We start from the raw sequence: 19,669 nt of genomic DNA on the forward strand, positions 1-19,669 counted from the left end.
TTAGGTGTGCGACTAGTAATCCGAAGGTCGCGGGTTCGCATCCCAGTCACACTAAACATGCTCGCCCTTTCAGCCGTGGGGGCGTTATAATGTGACGGTCAATCCCACTATTCGTTGGTAAAAGAGTAGCCCAAGAGTTGGCGGTGGGTGGTGATGACTAGCTGCCTTCCCTCTAGTCTTACACTGGAAAATTAGGGACGGTTCAGGTTTCTCCTCCTGGTTGGGGGTTGTGCGGTAGGCTAACAATCTACTCACTTAAAAAACCAGCCTGTTAATGAATCCGCAAGCGATTGCGGCCCTATGTTCCTTCATGGAATCGAGAGGCATAATAAAAATAAGTATAGATAGTTAAATTTCCAAAACTTAAAAACAACTTCTATTTGAGGAGTGTAACATACTTCGTCTATCGTAGATTGATTTATATAACGTACTACACAATTAAAACACTTTTTTAAAAAGAACAAATGATTTTCTGTATTTGTCAGGCCTTCTAAAAGATAAACACAATATACTGTAATAATTTGTACTCGTACATTTTGGGTCACATATTCTACTCACAGAAACAGTTTTGCTTTTTCTGCCCACGCTGTTTCTTAAACAGAAATGTGCAAACCATTTTTTATTTTCATTCACAACTCTACTCCCATGTGGTGCGGGTCAGCCGGTATTTTTGTAAGCCAAACAATTTTTTTCGGCATGTTTTCAGGACGAGTATGTTCAGTCACGAGGATTCGAGGTAGAGAACCTGCGAGTGGGACGTTCGTTCCTAAGTAATGAGCAAATCTGCTAACTCGTATTATGTGTTATCGTCACTCCAGTTGATGGCAAAAAATGCGACATAGAGTGACTTCATATTCTAAAACTTAAATGTATCTGGTGTACATTTTTACGAAGAATAAAATAGTTACAACAAACACTTCCTGCCGAAGTAGGACAAAGTTGTGATAGTGGGCATTTTTCATCATCGTTGTAGTTGGAATAAGAACACTGGAATACTGTTCACTCGATAATATTGTTGTAAGCTGTATCTCAAGACGGCTGGTATGGGTATTAAAACTTTTGTTTAAATAAAGTAGAGAACAGTGTTTCGACCTTCTTCTGTCATCTTCAGGTTGATGAATTAACATCTTCTCGTCATTAAGAATTGTTCTAAGCCGATGTCTTTTCATGTCATGTAAGCCTTATGTCTTTTCATGTCATGTAAGCCTTATGTCATGTCATGTAAGCCTTATGTCTCATTCTCTGTATCTCCTTTCACGAAAACTTCTCACAGTCTCGAATATTTTAACTAGAATAATGTTAAAAATAAACTATTCAAAATGTATTATAATAAATGTAAATAATTAAAAAAGATAATTAAACTATAATTTCTTTTTCATGTAAAAATAAGTTTAAAGGAAAATTTTAAAGAAAATATTCAATGTTTGCAAAAAAATAACAATCAAGTATGTTTATTTTACACAATATAGTATGTTTTTCTTCAGGATATAAATATAATGACAAAATATTAATATTCTGAACAGTGAGAAGAATAACGTGGGTACGTAAAACCTTATTAGCAAGCATAAAACAGATGCAAAAGGAATACATTTCAGATATCTTATTCACACATTGTTGGTATAACAGGATACTTTGATTCTATAACGTGAATAACAATTAAATTACTTATCCTGTGAATCTGAATTGCATCAGAGTACAGTTATGAGCAATATTTACAAGTATCTCAATAGTATAATGACTATAAATGTAGACACTTATACCATTCCCAGTAGTAGTAGTTCAATCAGTCATGACTATCAGGAGATAAACATCGCGTTAAAATACAAATTTTTGACTAATTAAAGATTCTGCATGTGAAACATCTGTGTCAATATGCCATGATTCAGTACCAACTAGGTACGTGAAACTTGCAAATAACAGAAGTGGTCGAAGTAAGAAAACCAAAAATCTCCAAAAGTAATTTTAAGTATCTTGGGATATTTTCTATACCAAAAGGATGATGGCTGAGTTCAAATCTTGCCAGCGGCTTTACCGTGAATAATGTTGTAATTATTACGTCGAGAACAGCAAGATACAGCTCAGCACCAAGTGGTCTCAATACTGTGTAGCTGTTCGAGAACTGCTGCTGGGAAGAGACAATCAAGTGAAATTGTTGAGATGGATATTGGAACACAAACAATGGAATAAGTAAGGTTTAGAATTGTGCATTTTATAGACGAATAACAGCTCGAATTGTTTCAGCAACAACCAACAAAAGCTAGTTTGGAGGCTGGGAAGAAAACAGAATCATATTAAATGTACAATATTTATAGTAAAGCATGGTGGAGGATCAGCACTATATCAGTGTCGGTGATCTGTACAAAACTGATGGTACTCTGATTGCTGGTAAGTGAAAATATATTCTCATTCATCATGTCATTCTCTCAGGAACACGGCCCATCAAGCAAGGTTTCACCTACCAACAATAAACTGATCACAAACGTGTATCATATGAAGTGAAACGATATCTTTACGAAAAAAAAAGCCAGTGAACATTCACAACCATGGCTCAGTTTGCACCAAATCCCGATATAAATATTTTTGAGATCGTTTGGGCTTATATATATATAAAATGAGACGGTTAGTAGACGATCAAACAACTTGTCTGGATGTGGGAAGTACCACAGTACATTTGGAACGATAGTTGTTGCTCATGAAATGCCATGATATATACAGCACCTGGACTACTACTATGTTTGTCGTATTCCAGCCAATCCGATGAGCCGTCAGCACTTGTATTGTGGTTGAAATATTGCAACATATTTTCTCCTGCTTCCATTTATTAGTTCTTATAATTTTGAACATACTTGTTTGTGTTTTTATACAGTGCTTTCGTCTCTTTGTATATAAGCTTTTGAAATGAAGTCTGGCTATAAAGTATCGCATATAGCGAATAAAATAGTATAGTTTGAGTAGGAAAAATTAAAAATTGACAATGAAAAAGTATTTTGGACTAAGTTACCTTTTACCTTGAAAAACTATATTTTTCTTGTTTTGTGTCTTTAAAACGAAACACTTGATGTATGTATAGCAAAGAATTTTAAGTTATGAAACAAAGGTAACTGGAATACTGTTAAAAACAACTTCTAAACGGTGAACTTTTTGAATTATGCGAAATAAATAATAAGCAATGTTTTTATTTCAGCTCTTTTTGAAACCGCTGGTGAACTGATAAATGGTACCAAATGCGACTACAAGTTTTCTAGCGATGTGATCAACGAAAGTAGAGGGCGCTTCTTCTCTCCGCAGTATCCCAGTATTTACCCTAAGAATGTGGACTGCACTTATCATTTTATTGGAAAAGCCAATGAAAGGGTCAAAATAATATTTGAGAAAATTCATCTACAGAAGAACGATCTGAGGTTAGAGAAATTACCCTAGCTAAGAAAATGTAATGAAACAGTAATTTTAATGTGTTAATAATTATCTGAGCAAATTTCACGGTTTATGACAATAAAGGAAAAGTATAGTGTTTCGAAGTATCATCTTATTTTCAACTCGGCTGAAAACAGGAACTGTTAAATTATTGTTTTATTGTTTTTAATAAATTAAGTATCATTCCTAGCTATTCAATTCTCTAGTGATCGAAAGTCTGACAACACCATATAAAATTTGTCTGACTGAGTATGGTGTTGAAGTGTCATTATCTTTATTCAAGAATGCAACTGAGGATAGGCTGAGACAGTGGTTCCCAAACTGTACGCCACGGCGCCCAAGGGCTCTGCGGGATATTTTAAAATTTCGAGGGAAACACAGCAATATCGATATCTGTCGAACGTCGCTTGAACTACAAACTCGAGATAGTTCACTGTTTTAACATTAGATCACGCTATAGTCCTTTCGGTGACGTTTTCGAATGTTTGAGATATGTTTTTATTTACTTATACTTTAGGATACGCCAGTAACTTCTCGAACTTTCTCGTTTCATAGATTTTGTATATAAGTACCTGTCGACTCTCCGGGTCCATCAGTAATCGAAATAACTGAAGAGTGCTATCATTAAGTGTCTGCGAGGCCTAGCGAAGTTCAGTGAATTGTTCTGTTGAGTCCTTGTGCATAAAAATGGAAATATTTTTTAATATTAATAAGAATTGTGGGAGTGAAGAAAACGATGGCGAACCACAGACCAGTGGCATCTAGATCTTGGTTTTATTTAAGTAGGTGTCAATCATGAAGAATGTCTACAGTGTGTATTATGTCTTAAAGTTTTGGCTCCACAGTGCATGCTTCCAAGTAAACTAAAACGCCACTTAGAGACCAATTATCTTAACATAGCTAGTAAATTCTGTGATTATTTTATCAGAAAGAACAAAACGGAACATTTTTGAAACAAGCATCAATATCAGGCAATGCTACAAGGTGGCATATAGAATCGCGAAGTGTAAAAGCCTCACACCATCACAGAAGAACTGATTCTACTGGCTGCAGTGGATATGGTGAACATTATGGTTGGTGAGTCTGCAGGAAGACTGCTTCCAAAGGTACTTTATTCAACAATACTATCAGTCGTAGAATCCAACACGTGGCCGAAGACTTCAATGATCAACAAACTAGAAAAAAAAATGAAAGGAAAGAAATTCAGGTTACAGCTAGATGAGTTGATGGATAGTAACACGGATGCTCATTTGATTTGCTACACACGTTTCGTGGATGGTGACAAAATTGTGGAAAACTTTCTCTTTTGTAAAAGTATCTTTGCAGGTACAAAGGCTCAAAACTTGTGTGACATCCTTAACATTTTTATGTGTGAAAACAATTTATACTGGACTAAGTGCATTGGCGTCTTTACCGATGGTGGTCGCTCTATGTCCGGCTGTTATGGAGGATTACAGGCACTCATACGAAGCAAAGCTCTTGAAACACTGTGAACCCACTGCATAATCTACAGGGAAGCCCTTGCGTCAAAGCACCTGAGCCCTCCACTGAACCTAGTCATGGAAAGTGTGTTGAAATGGTGAACCTTATAAAAGCTCAGCCACAGAAGGCGAGGTTTTTTTTTAAAAAAACTGTGTGAGAATATGGGATCTGAGCACACATCTTTGTTGTGCTACTGTAGCTCGTGATGGCTTTCCCGTGGGAATGTACTGTCACGTGTGTTCGAATTACGACAGGAACTCTACCCTTATCTCGAAGAAGAAAAACACTAATGTGCTAAAAACGTCTTGGATACTGATTTTTTTTTCCAAAATTGGCATATTTGTGTGATCTCTTCAAAAAACTGAATGCGTTAAATCTCTCTCTGCTAGGAAGCAACACGCACATTTTGAAACTCACAGAGAAGGTTTCAGCCTTTAGGAAAAAAAGTTACAACTATGGAGAAGAAAAATGAATAAATATGGTGGCAAAAACTGTTTCCCTCTGTTGCAGCAGTTTGTTACATCCAGTGAATTTGATCTGATTCACGAATTAAAATCTGTTTTTGAGGAGCAACTAACACAGCTCAGTGACTGGTTTGAAAATTACTTTCCAGAGATATGGAGAAGTATGCGTGGATCCAAAACCCCTTCAAGGCGAAGACCCCATCTGAATTTACCTTTGCAGAAGAAGAAAATCTTACTGAGCTTTCTTGTGACAAGATTTTAAAAACAAAATTTGGCATGATAGGACTGAGTTTTGAATATCAGTAAAAGATTAATATCCACTGTTTTCGCCAGCTGCTGTGATGAAAAGCAAGTACTGCGCGAAAATCAATGCTGAACAGGAAATGAGGGTGGTGGTGTCCAACCTGGTTCCAAGGCTTGAGAAGCTGTACAGTGAACAACACACGCATACACACCATTAGTAATTGTGATTATTCAAAAATTAAATAAAAATATTGCGCTTACTTTCAGTTTACGTGTATTATTCTTTTAAAAGGCTACTAAGTTATCAGAACATAAATACTTATTAAGTATTAAGTTGTTTGAATCTAACTGCTTAATAAACGCAACTGTTAGGTTTTTCTTTTTCCCTAAGGGCGCGGTGAGAAATTGCTGAGACACTAAGAGCGCCATGAACCGAGAAAGTTTGGGATACGCTGGGCTAAAACACTATATGTGATTTATTAGGTGGTCCAAAAACCAATTGATTTTTGACAATTCGAAACACATACGATTTGTTCCTAAAAATACGGGGGAACAGGATACATACTCACATGTACGACAATACTGGAGGAATATACTTTTATAATGTGAAAATTAGAAGTTTTCACAAAAACGTAAGCTCCTTAATTTATCTGGTTCAGTATATATGAATGAATTATTTATTTATTAATTTGTTTATGGCAAACATAAATGCCATGTTCTATTGATTTCCCACCATCAGAAATAACAATAAAACACAAGATTTCTGCAGACAGTATTCGCACCAATGCAGAACAAAAAACTATATAAAAATGACCAAAATCTACTAATCTATCACGTTTTACGTATTTTATTATTTTGAAGAAATTATAAGATAATGCCAACATCCTTTTTATGCCTATAAAAGTCCACAGAAACAATACTGTAAAATATTATATTAGGAGTTATGAAACTATAACTATTCCTCTGATGCTTGGTAGTTTCTTTACTTGCAAATATTTTTGTTTAAACATCAGATGGTATTACTTTTGTGTAACCAGTCATCTAATATGTGTGTCGGTGGTCGAGTTTATGTTGCAGAGTTTTTATCTCAGTAAATAAAGCATTCATTATTATCGTAGCAATTAGGTTTAATAAACCTTGACAGAGCCTTGGTTTTTTTTTGGTTATTCTAAGTCTAAGGAATCATTTAAAGGGTAATATAAAAATATTTTAGGTTTTTGTTTTGTTTTGTTCTACTCAGTGTCTTTAAAACAAGTTGTACTTAAAATCCAAATACCTTTAGCTATTTTTTTTGTTCTTTAGAAATTGCACTGATAATTATAAATAATAAAGAACTCATTAGCAATGAGTAAAAGTAAAGACTGCCCCGCCCTCTAGTTAATATCGGGTCAGACCGCCATCTGTGGCTATTATAATGTCGCGACACAGACTTTACAAGATGCCGACAGAGTGTTGTTTGATTATAGTTCATTCAGAGAAAATGTAGTTTTAAATTTGTCTACAGATGTCAACAGGAAATGTGATATTTAAAATATTCGTATGATGCTTAATTAAATTGAGATGTAACTTTTGTGGGAACCAAGATCATTGACGTCACTGTAATAATGGAATATAATATGAAATAAATTTGTTTGCCTCCGATAATAGACACAGTACCAAAACCAAACTTCTATTTGAAGCTTTAATACCACTAAACAACATAATTACGTCAGTGATATGTGATATATATATGACAAATATTTTCCGAAATGTTACAGGTGCTTCTCGATACTCGGGTATTTTCTTGAGCTTCTCAGTTACATTCTCATCCCAAACAACAAAAAAGAGAGAGAAATATGATGTTTTTGTGGTTTTTTCTTCAAATTTTTTGAGGTTATGAAAATTAGAAAAACCTTTATGTCCAGTGAAACCGTTCATTTTACCCTTTAAGATCTACTAACGCTACGATTTCTTATTTTAATATGAAGTTTTGTGATAAGATACCCTAGATTTATTTTCGGCTACTATATAAACAGTTTTAGTACTCTTTACGAGTGTAAAATATTACCAGCTGTTACGGAAATCAGTCAGTTGACATATTTTGATGTCTGATGTCCTTCACAAGTTTTATCCATTCGTGTTTTTAAACCTAATTTTGTCAGTAACTGTTAACACCCAAAGATTATGCTAATGTTGACAAATTCTCTATTTGAATATATTCTGTTTATGAGCTCCGGTGAAAGATATTATTGAACAATCGATCAAAAATAGTCTTAAGTGATAACGATCATGATAGATCAACAACCAGTGTCGTTTCAGTTTGGAGGTTATAGAGATCTATGATATTACAAAGTATCTTACAGACTACACGATATGACTACATTTCTGTAATTATAGGGTTAAACTAACCATCATGATTATTTTTGCAATATACAAATATAAGGTCCAGGAAATGTTTGTTCCTAAAAACAAGTGGTAAGTCAGTGTATAGAGAACGGAGGTACAATGTTAACAACTTACTTGTGATGTGCGCGTGTTTACATAATATTGTTCCAAGTTTACGTGAAAGTTTTTTTGAAGTTTGGTTCAAAAATTAGATATATTAAACTTCCTTCCTATTACAGCATATGTTTGCTACTTATTTATTATTAAATCAGACACGAATTCAGCACCTTGACCCATGTCGTATTTATTATATCCTATTAATTAACGCTTACTAAATTGTTTGTCTTTGAATTTCGCACAAAGTTACACGAGGGCTATCTGCGCTAGCCGTTCCCAATTTATCAGTGTAAGTCTAGACGGAAGGCAGCTAGTCATCACCGCTCACCGCCAACTCGTGGACTACTTTTTAACAAACGAATAATGGGATTGACCGTAACATCATAACGCTCCATGGCTGAAAGGGCGAGCATGTTTAGTGGGACGGAAACTCGAACCCACGATCCTCTGATTACGAGTAGAGTGCGTAACCACCTGGTCATGCCAAGCGTTACTAAACTGTCTCTACTTTTCTAAATTTTGTACTAAGTAATTTGGTTTTTAATCTTTCATTCATATATTTCTAGACTCAATATTTTTAAAGCTTATCATTGAAAATCATTATTCAAGTCCTTCGGAGAACTAAACGTCTGATATTTCACAGGGTGTTGATAATGTTAAACTTTCATTGTTCCATTCAAATACTGCAACCAATTGGAAATTACTACCCACTTGTATTACATCTGCCTTTTAAATATACTTAACATATTTGTTTTCCACGCAGTTTTTTTTTTTTATATATACGCTCCCCCTTGATAGTTCAACGATAAGTTAGAGGGCTTATAACGCTATAAACCTAGTTTTGATACCTGTCATGGGCAGAGCACAGATACCTTATTGTGTAATTTTATGTTTAATATAAACGAAATGACAAACTCTTTATATATGTGTATTGTTTCCTGCGTATCAATCTATTGATATATTACTCCATTCATTTACCCTCTATATTCTTACTGCAAACTAATCATGTAAAACAACTTCTGATTACAGTTGCCTGATCAATCCAGATAAGATAGAGATTCACGACGGTGACAATATAAAAAGTCCCATGATCGGACAGCTCTGTAACACCAACACCTTTGTGGAGTTTGTTTCAACAGGTCCTAATATGATCATCCTTTTCCACAGTCGCAGCCACTTTCCATCGCAGGGATTCAAAGCAACTTTCATGTTCCAAGACGAGTCTGTGTTTGGAGGAAATCTCGATGCTCCATCTATTGGTAAGCGTATAGTTTTAATACTCACCAATAAAAAGAAATAGCATCAGTCGGTAAATTTATATCTTTAATACCCACTAAATTAAACTTACTACGTAAAGACATAATAAATAACTAGACTTATAACTTTATTACAAACTGAAGGTGTAACAGTTAGATACTACATGACTTGGTAAAGCCATAGCTTTAACGCCAACGAACGTCGATACTATCTGCAAACATAGCTCAGCATAGCCAGGTGGTTAAGGCACTCGACTCGTAATCGGAAAGTCAAGGGTTCGAATCCCTGTCGCACTAAATATACTCGCCCTTTCAGACGTAGAGGCGTTCTAATATGACGGTCAATCCCTCTACTCGTTGTTAGCAGAAAAAGCCAAGAGCTGGCGGTAAGGGGTGATGACTACGTGTCTCCCCTCTATTCTTACACTGCTAAATTAGGGTCGGCTAACACTGTAGCTTTGCCCGAAATTTAAAAATAAAGAAACAAACAAACAATCTGCAGACATCACTAGACAGTGGACTCAGAGTTTTAATACATACGACACTATGATCTGGCAAGCTTTTCTCTGTAATACTCACTAATAAAATGTATTATCCATAGAAATACTATCATTCAATAGATTTATAACTTTGATACTTGCTAAAGTGCAATAGGAAGAAAAGTTGTTGTTTGCAATTAAGCATAAAACTACACAATGTGTGCTCTGCCCGCCATGGGTGTCAAAGCCCGAACTCTAGCGTTGCAACTCGACAGACAGACCGCTGTACCACTGGGAGAACAAAATAACACAACAGTACAATTAACTAGACAGTAATTAAAGTACAGCATACAGTAAAGCATTAAAATAACAAACAATAGGAACACACGCTTCATATATAAAAACTGAAAATAAATACCAGTAAATCAGTTACAGTTTAGAATACATGAATTATTTGATGGCTGTTGTCATTACATTGATTACAACAGTTTTAGTCGGAAGAACATTCTAGATCATTTAGATCAGGGTGGCTAGAAAACAATAACTTAAAAACTGATGGTTGGGACTGTTGACCAAATACCTTTCGTCTTGTCTATAAATTCAAAACAAGGGATGGTCTTTACGGGACGCAAACCAAGCATCCTCGGATTCAATTTCCGAGCATACTAACTTCACTTATAAAAATTTCTACTCAGTGTTTTCTAGAAAATAATTCAATATCATTGAAGTGTATGGTTGCTTCAAAACAAGGGATGGTCTTTACGGGACGCAAACCAAGCATCCTCGGATTCAATTTCCGGCATTGTGTTTTCTAGAAAATAATTCAATTTTATGGATCATTGAAGTGTATGGTTGTTAATTCCAAAAAAAATTCAAGTATTGTATTTTAGAAATGTTACAGAAAATTAATCATAATATTATTAATTCTCACCTTATTCTCTTTAGTGAGGAACACAGCAATTATAAACTATTTGGAAATTATAGTGAAAATTATAAACATAATTAATAAACTATCTTTTCTATGAAAGAAACAACAATATTAAAAAATATATTAATATAGATTATTGCGAATTAAATAAGCATTTTGTTAATTGTGGCGCCCTCTGTTCGTGTTTAGGCGAAATTTCTTTTGTCTCAAAGAGGAACTTGAAAAATATATATTGAAAGTGGTTTTCGTTCCTGTTTATCAATGCCTACGATTTGTGTAATCTGTTAATTGTAAATATTTTTTATGCATGGCAATGAAACTTTTAAAAAATAATATACAGTGATTTTTTTTTTAAATTGTGAACTATTACATACATTTTCATAATGCAATAAGAAAAGTGCTTTATGTTTCAACACGTTTTCAACGATACTTCAACATGACAAGATAATCTGATAGAGTTTCTTCCATTAAAGTGTACATATAAATATATGGTTTCGATAATTACTGTTTTTGGTCATTTTTAGTCAGCTTATAAGTGCTTGTCAATTTACTTAAGTGTTGGAAGTTCATTTCTCACTAAAGACATATAATAACATGATAACATTTTTCATTAAAATTTCTTGGTGTTGTTATTTATGTGATTTTACAGGAATAAGTGAACACATGTTTTATGAAGAAAAATATCCTTATCTTTGAAACTATTATAATTATTTTTTTTCTGTTCATCAACTGAATACTATAACTACCTTTCAAGGCAAAATTGTGTCACTAATTAAAGTTTCGCTGCAATTTTTACTACATTTTAATCTTTTAAAATATTGTAAATATAAGAAACATACAGTAAAATACACATTTTTAGGAATAATAAACATTTAAAAGTATCTACCTAATTTGAAATAAATGTCTTAAGTTTAGGAACAAATTCTTATCCTTATGTTAGACTCTAGTGTATTCTATTCAAGAACTCGCTCTCCAAAACTATGAGGCTTATTACAACTTATAGAGAATAATAATTACCACCGCCGGTCAATTGGAGATAAGACGCTACAAACTATAAAAATCACGGATCTTCAACCATGAATTGTCAATGGACGTAGCATTGGTAGCATGATTGTCCTAACCCACTTATACACTGTAGAAACTAAAGACAAGTAAGTAAGTTAATATGAGATGTTGGTGTAATCGACGAAAATTAATCAATATTTAAGCCATATAAGATTTGAAACTAGTTTTGAAATCATACACTTGCTTCTAAATTCATCACACAGAACTTTAAAGAGAGTTCGGAACCCGAGACTACCATATTTACCACGAGAGAACTCTATACTGATGAATTTCATGCCATTGAAAATCACGTCACAACCATGTTTGCAAAGTGTTTCGTTGCACGTGTTGCCTTAGAGAGTCTTCAATCTTTATTTAACACGCTAATGTTCAGTTGTTGTTTTTTTCTTATATAAGCACATAAACACCTCGCTTCACTAACATGTACACGGCTATGCACACATACACGCACACACACATATATGTATGTATGTGTGTGTAATTTATTATAATAATGTTTGTAATATAAAGATAAAAGTAAAATGAAAAGTGCCAAGTGGTATTTTATTGGAAGAATAGAACTGTTAAAATAGCACACAAAAAGCGTAAGGGAAATACTGTTTTACCAATTACCTTCGTATTACAAGTGAGAAATTGTTAAACAGACAAATATCAATAATAATAATAATTAAAGCCAAGAACTGGATGTGTTTTAAGCCCAAAACACATCAAGTTAACATACCACTCGTCACTTGCAGCAATCCTGTAATCCACCATTCAACAACAAAATAAAAACAAATGTTTCAACAATGTAACCGAAATATATTATCTTTTATAACCTAATGACATGAACTCTAGTTTTCTTGTTTGATGTTTATATTTTTCCTTATGGTAATGTATTTATAGTTTATATATATGTAATACCGGCCATAATGTTACTATAAAAACCTACATGGACGGAAATCACCATACAGGCAGTAGCGACGTCTCTTTTGCCGTATCTCTGCATTATAAGCAAGCAGTCACGTTATAAATGTTGTCACGAGACAATTGTATATCATCAACCAAGTATCATTAGGTATTGATCGATTGGATTTATTGATACTTCTTTTCATAAACATCCATTTATTTTTCACCTCGTTTAAATTGAATTAATCGCAGTGAATGGTAAGTCAATGTAGCTAAAAATAAGAAACGACAAGTTGTAATTAAACAGGAAAAATATCATATTGTTTTTATTTTCTTAACGTAAAAGAAAACGTTTATTGCAGAACAAGATTTAAAGTTTGGTCTAGTGCGGCTCGAAGAAATGTAAGCCGTTTATCGCAGCTTGCAGTTTAAACTTCTGTAATTCAAATATTTTTAATAAAAAATTCTATTTACAAAATAAATGGCAAAATTTACGATATTCACGAAACTAAAATAAGCATTACGAATGTTCGAAGGATATTATAGGAACATGGTCTAGATAGAGAATCCACAACCGAAAAGCTTTGTGTTTCACTTGTGAACGTGTTCAGGAGTTTCATTTCTTCGAATGTCTACAAGAAACTACTATTGTGATAATGCGTTACGGAAAGGCTAAACAAAGACTGAGGCTATTAGAAACTCTATACGAGAGGATTGGTTGGGAGACGTGACCGTGAGAAGTAAACAGAACAATGAAACAAGCTGTTAAACATATATATATATAATAGTGAAAAGTTTTTGATCATTTATGTTATTGTGAAAAAAAAAGAGAAGTGTAATAACAATGCAGCCATTATTCAGTAAATAACGTTTGTGTAACTTTGCTTTGAATTTAAACAATATAATGATCCGTAGCATACTTGTCTTTGAAGATGAGGTATTTGGAAGAGTGATATAAAAGGTATGAGATACCCAAATGAAGATCAAGGGGTTAACTCTGTTTAAAATACTTGGGATCACAATTTGAAAAGTATTTTACTAATCTATAGAAGATTTAGAAGTTTTACATAACAAATTAATGAACAAAGAGTAGGTAGTCTCAAACCATTGATAGGATCCGTATCTAATTGATAAAATTATATAACTCACGTTAGAGGAGAGTCTACTAAATACAGAGTATTCAGTTTGTTATATTCTGGAATAAATATACGCCCTATAGAAGTTACAAAATGGTCAGAATAACATAATTCTGTTAGGGATATTGCTAAGATTTAACTGAAGCTATAAGTAGGTCACTAGGGCTGAAAGCTGGGCTTAGGTTCATATGTGAGGAAGAGCAGGTTGAATGGTTGGATATATGGGATCAACTTCGTGGAAAAACAGAACATTTTGAAAAGGATGATTTACATTTAAATGACGTGTTTGCATGAGTTATTAACTTAACTGTAAGGGATACTTTAAACTATGATTAGACAATGGAGAGGACCAGAATAACGAAGAAAAATAGGTCGTAGAGAGGGGTGTAGTGTGTAAACGAGATACAAACGTAGTTTTAATGGTTGGCTGAGTTGTTATTATTGTAAAACTATAAGTCGAAACAGAGGATTTTAGTATGATGGAAATAACTGAAACCTGGCTAACTTAGTTTTGACGAGAGGAATTTCTTTGAAATACAGAGTCATAGGTTATTTGCTACGGATACATTATTAGAAACAGGAAAGGAATTGTTTTGTATGCAAAAGGTAAATTACAGGTTGTTCAAATTGAATCTATTTGGGTTTCTGTTAATGGTTATCAAGGAAGAAGGCTTTTAGCTAGAATATGTTACAAACTACCAGATGAAACTAATGAAATTAATAATAAAGTCTACTGTCGTGTAAAGAATTGAGCTGTCATTGAGATAATGCATACGAGAATGTCTAATTTAGGCACATAGATTTAGGAAAGTTAAATCATCAGGAAAACAAGTTTTTAGAAACTGATCAGACTTATTTATTCAACGATTCGTTAGGGATCCTACCAGGAACTATGTTAGTTTAGATTTATTTTTAACTTTTAAAAATAAAATGCTTGATGGGATTCTTTACAGACAAGAAAGGTTCACTGAAAGCTAAAAACTAATTTAGTTTACAAAGAGCACAAAAGATAAAACTGAAGAAAAACCTCAAAAATATGAGAAGTTTAAATTGATTACAGTGATGGATGATTTAGATAATCACACAAGAACGAAAGAGTTGATCAAACGGGAAATCAAAAAAGAATACGAAAAAAATGGCTGAAATTATAAAGATTAAATATTAAGATTTTTCTGTTAGGATGCGAGTATGGGCTTAGCGGAATGATATAGGGAAGTTAGTATCTGATGATTATAGGATTGATGGGTTATTAAATTATACTTTTTCGTCAATTTGTACTATTAAAGATTTAACCAGTATTCATCGTTCAAAATAGTTAATAGATGAAACTAAAATTGAACAAGATGATTATATTAATTCTTAACTTGTTAAGAAAAGTCTGAAAGTTTAAGAAATGATAAAGCTCCTGGGTAAGATATTATTTACTTAAAGGTTTTGAAAGAGGTTGAGGGTTGGATATACGAGCCACTTTTTGTTATTATGTTTTCTAAGTCCGTTGATAGTGAGAAGTTGCTATAAAATTGAAAGTTGGTTAATGTTACCTCTCTTTTCAAGGGAGGTAATTAAAACTGTTCCTGCAATTATAGGGTCTTTAATCTTACTTCAGTGACAGGAAAGGTTTCTGAAAGTCTGATAAAAGATGTTTTTGAAAAATTAAAAAAAAAATCTAATTTTTTTTAGAATGACTACAAGACTGTACCAGGAAAAAATCTTACATTACTACTTTGACATTATTTGAGGCCCGGCATGGCCAGGTGGGTTAAGGCGTTCGACTCGTAATCTGAGGGTCGCGGGTTCGAATCTCGGTCGCACCAAACATGCTTGCCCTTTCAGCCTTGGGTGCGTAATAAAGTGACGGTCAATCCCACTATTCGCTGGTAAAAGAGTGGCCCAAGAGTTGGCGGTGGGTGGTGATGACTAGCTGCCTTCCCTCTAGTCTTACACTAATAAATTATGGACGGCTAGCGCAGATAGCCGTCGAGTAGCTTTGCGCGAAGTTCAAAAAGCAAACAAATATTATTTGAAGGGGTTACTTATGTAGATGTGGAGGATACGAGTTCTGGTTTGATGTATGTGGATTTTTAGAAAACATTGTACAAGGTGCCATATAACAGGTAAACTATCCGATGGTTGGTTGGCTCATTGGAAAGAAGAATGAAAGATGGAAGATAGCAAAGGGTTGTTATAAATGGAATTCTGTCGAACTGGATTAACGTTACGAATTAGGATCTTTGCTCTTTTTGATTTAAATCAATGACATAGATAAAAGAAGTCAGTAAGTTATTTAAATTTGTTGACGGTATTAAGGTTTTGGGCGTTGCTGGCTATGTGAAGGATACTACTGCTGTACAAAAGGTTGGGATTATTTTATCAGTGAAGCAAATAAATGATAGATGGTTCTTAATTATAATAAATGCAAGGCGATTCCTATAGGATATCGTAATTGTAATGAGTATAATTTTGTTGGGAATAACTAATAGTGTTATTGAAGAAAATGATCAGTTTCTTAAGTCTTCCAAACAATGTCCTGTGGTTAGTGGCTAGTTCGCTTTTATGTATATTATATGGCAGTTAAGCTACGTTCATATTGTGTTTTAATTGTTATTCAGACGACTATTTCCAGTTCTAACATTCTTGTTGAAATTGCCAACATGTGCTTTACAGTTTTTGGTATTTGTTGCTGACAAAAGTTACACGATAAATGTGAAGCTTACAATAATCAATGTCATAATAGTAATATTAATTAAAAGATATTGATCTCCGGAGAGAGACTTTGTTTCTCACGCTTGGTTCTGGGTTGTGTATAATTTTGTATACGTGTTTAAGGGTTATCTGTACAAAATATGGGTTGGGTGTGCACTGATGGTTAGTATGTTTGGATGTTAATCCGTAGGCTTATGGATTGCATCCGTTGTCACAAAAATTCATTCCGTATTTTGTAGCCATGGTTACCTGATAAGAACGATAATAAACCCTAACTGTTTGATTAAAGTAACTCAAGAGCTGGTAGTGGGTGGTGTTAAATGACTACTGATTCTGGTAAGTTAACAAAAAGAAACCGGAGTTTAGCGCAGATAGTTCTTTTGTAGCTCCGTAAGAACATTCAGAACAAACAAATATTAAACGTTATCCACAATTTTGTGACTTTCAAGCCTCAACAGTAGATATTCAAAACGTTCAGTCATTTGTGACAAGAACCAGAAAAACAAACAAACACAAAAAAAGGTTACTAGAATCTCTACGATATAACTTATGAAATCTAGCATCATATAAATATATATATATATACATTACTGAAAATAATTACATTTTAATGAAGCTAAATAGTAAAATATGTAAAATCATATAAGGAAGGACTGCGTTAAAAACAGCAAATTGAAACCTTTGACTAATTATTTTACTTTGTCATAGCTCATAAACAAGCCAAAACAAAAACAAATTAAACAAAAAGAGTCGCATCAACTGTATTTTATAATCCTACTTTGAGGCTGTACCCTGGGATGTTTCAAGATGATGCATTGTTTTTGTTTATTTTTGATCCTGCTTGTTTTTGAGTTAAAATAACAAATAAATATATATACGTACACTTACTGGACCAGTGAAACAAAAGTCATATGCAGGAAATGATTGGAAATTGGGCTTCTATATTTTTTGTTAACCTGATAAACATTAAAAGCGTAATAAAATACATAAAGATGTGTGTGTGTGTTTTTTTTTATAGCAAAGCCACATTGGGTTATCTGCTAAGTCTACCAAGGTGAATCGAACCCCTGATTTTAGTGTTGTAAATCCGTAGACTTACCTCTGTACCAATGGAAAACACATAAATGTACCAACAGTGGAACGAAACACAAACTATTTACAGATCAGTGATGACGAGAAACCCATTTGTAGAGAAAATTATATACATAAAAACGGCTGGAATGGATAGAGAAAGCACTATGTAGAAGAGCGAACTCTGTTGTTATTATTGTAAAACTATAAGTCGAAACAGAGGATTTTAGTATGATCGAAATAACTGAAACCTGGCTAACTTAGTTTTGACGAGAGGAATTTCTTTGAAATACAGAGTTATAGGTTATTTGCTAGGGATACATTATTAGAAACAGATAATTATAAATTAGTGCCTTCTCTACCCATTTCAGCCGTTTCTAAATATATAAACTATTTACAGAATTCTATCAATATGGATATATAATAGATGGGGGTACAACCCCTCCACGACATTTTTCATATCATCCTGTATTACTCTGTCAAGTTGTACTGATTTGATTTTTTTTCCGAAATAAGACATGAAATAAGAGGGGGTCTATCCCTTCATGACTTTCCTCATTTCCTCCTGTATTACTTTTTCAAGATGGGTATTGATTGATCAAGAAATTTGGAAACATATAAGGAATAGATACATACGATCGATGTTTTTTTTATATAGAAGGTAGGGGGAATCAATCCCTACACCTTTCACGACCTTCCTCATGTCGTTCTATATCACTATGGCAAGTTTGGTGCTGATTGATTAAGAAATGTCGAAACGTATCCGGAACAAGATGGCTGAAAGGTGCGAATAAACAGACACACACTTCATATATTAGATATATACGTTTATACGGCTGTTCTATCGACTATACTACATCATTTTGTATTCTTTGACGTGAAATCTCATTAGCCCATGCACAGTTTTATTGTATTCATCTACATGAACCGATTCTTTATTCTATTCTGCAAAAAATATGTAAAAATTAACATTATTAACAAACACATCTAGAGATAGAAAAAATATAGAAAAGAAAATTGAACTTTTATTTATGAACTATAAATGTGTTGATTAGTAAGTTTCAGTCTCACATTTTCATATATATGTAATGACTTAATTAGTTATGTTTATTAGTTTTTTCTCATCCAACAGTACCGCCTTGTCAACAGTGGATTAACAGTGACACATCAAAGAATGACTCCTTCACTACACCAGGCTACCCAAAGCCTTACCCTGCCAACTTTCACTGTATTTATCACTTCACCGCCAGAGGGAGAGAAAGAATCCAGATTCTTTTTTCTGACTTCAATCTTTATCTTCCCAGTGAGGACATTAAAGAGTAAATATATACCTTTGGTTTAATTATCATAGTGATCAAAGTATTAATATATATTCCTTAGAGATATCATTTTGTGATATTTAATTATTTTATTTTATTCGCATTACTAAATCAGTTGTGGGTTTATTATTTTAATAATTAGAGATTATCATACGTAGTTAGATTTATATACAGTCATTACAAATAGTACTAATACTGAGTTTTATATTTTTAGTCCCAAAATAATCAGATTAAGAGTGGAGTAATTGTAGATTTAATATAATACACTAATTATTTAAAAAGGATATTTCTAAGGGGTATTCTCCGTAATACGAAAATTATGAGTTGTAAGTAACAGTTTGTGGTTTTGACAAAAGGCAGATACTGATTACAAATACTAAATATTTATGATAATTAAAATAATTTTCAAAAAAGTAAATTATAACTCTATATTTCCTGATATAATATATTACAAAGTAATTAGGTTGTACGTCCGTGGTTGTACAAGCGTTTTATGTGAATTTGTAGTTCTTATAACACTATATTCAAAAGTAGTATATTTATATTCAACTTTTTGCAATTCCTTAAATATACTTAAAAATTACTACGTTAGTGTTTGTTATTTTAAAGCGCTTTATTCTAAATAAATATAATTTATTTTTATCTTGTAAACATTCTATTCAAAATCTGGTTGATTAAAGTTTACACTTCTTAATACGCATATATTAAAAGTAAATGGGTTTATCGATTTCAAAACGGTT

At 33.2% G+C, this 19,669-nt stretch overlaps 1 pseudogene across 1 annotated transcript in view; it reads left to right on the forward strand.

Annotated features, from left to right (window-relative positions):
* The window catches only part of LOC143250543 (suppressor of lurcher protein 1-like), a 108,513-nt pseudogene that overhangs the window by 68,070 nt on the left and 20,774 nt on the right, over nucleotides 1–19,669 (forward strand). Inside the window, exons 6-8 of the transcript XR_013028238.1 lie at nucleotides 3,185–3,401; nucleotides 9,114–9,343; nucleotides 18,743–18,929. The product of XR_013028238.1 is annotated as a suppressor of lurcher protein 1-like (transcript). The remainder of the gene's footprint in view (nucleotides 1–3,184; nucleotides 3,402–9,113; nucleotides 9,344–18,742; nucleotides 18,930–19,669) is intronic.

The sequence above is a fragment of the Tachypleus tridentatus genome, chromosome 1, assembly GCF_004210375.1.
Source record: "Tachypleus tridentatus isolate NWPU-2018 chromosome 1, ASM421037v1, whole genome shotgun sequence".
Taxonomy (NCBI): domain Eukaryota; kingdom Metazoa; phylum Arthropoda; class Merostomata; order Xiphosura; family Limulidae; genus Tachypleus; species Tachypleus tridentatus.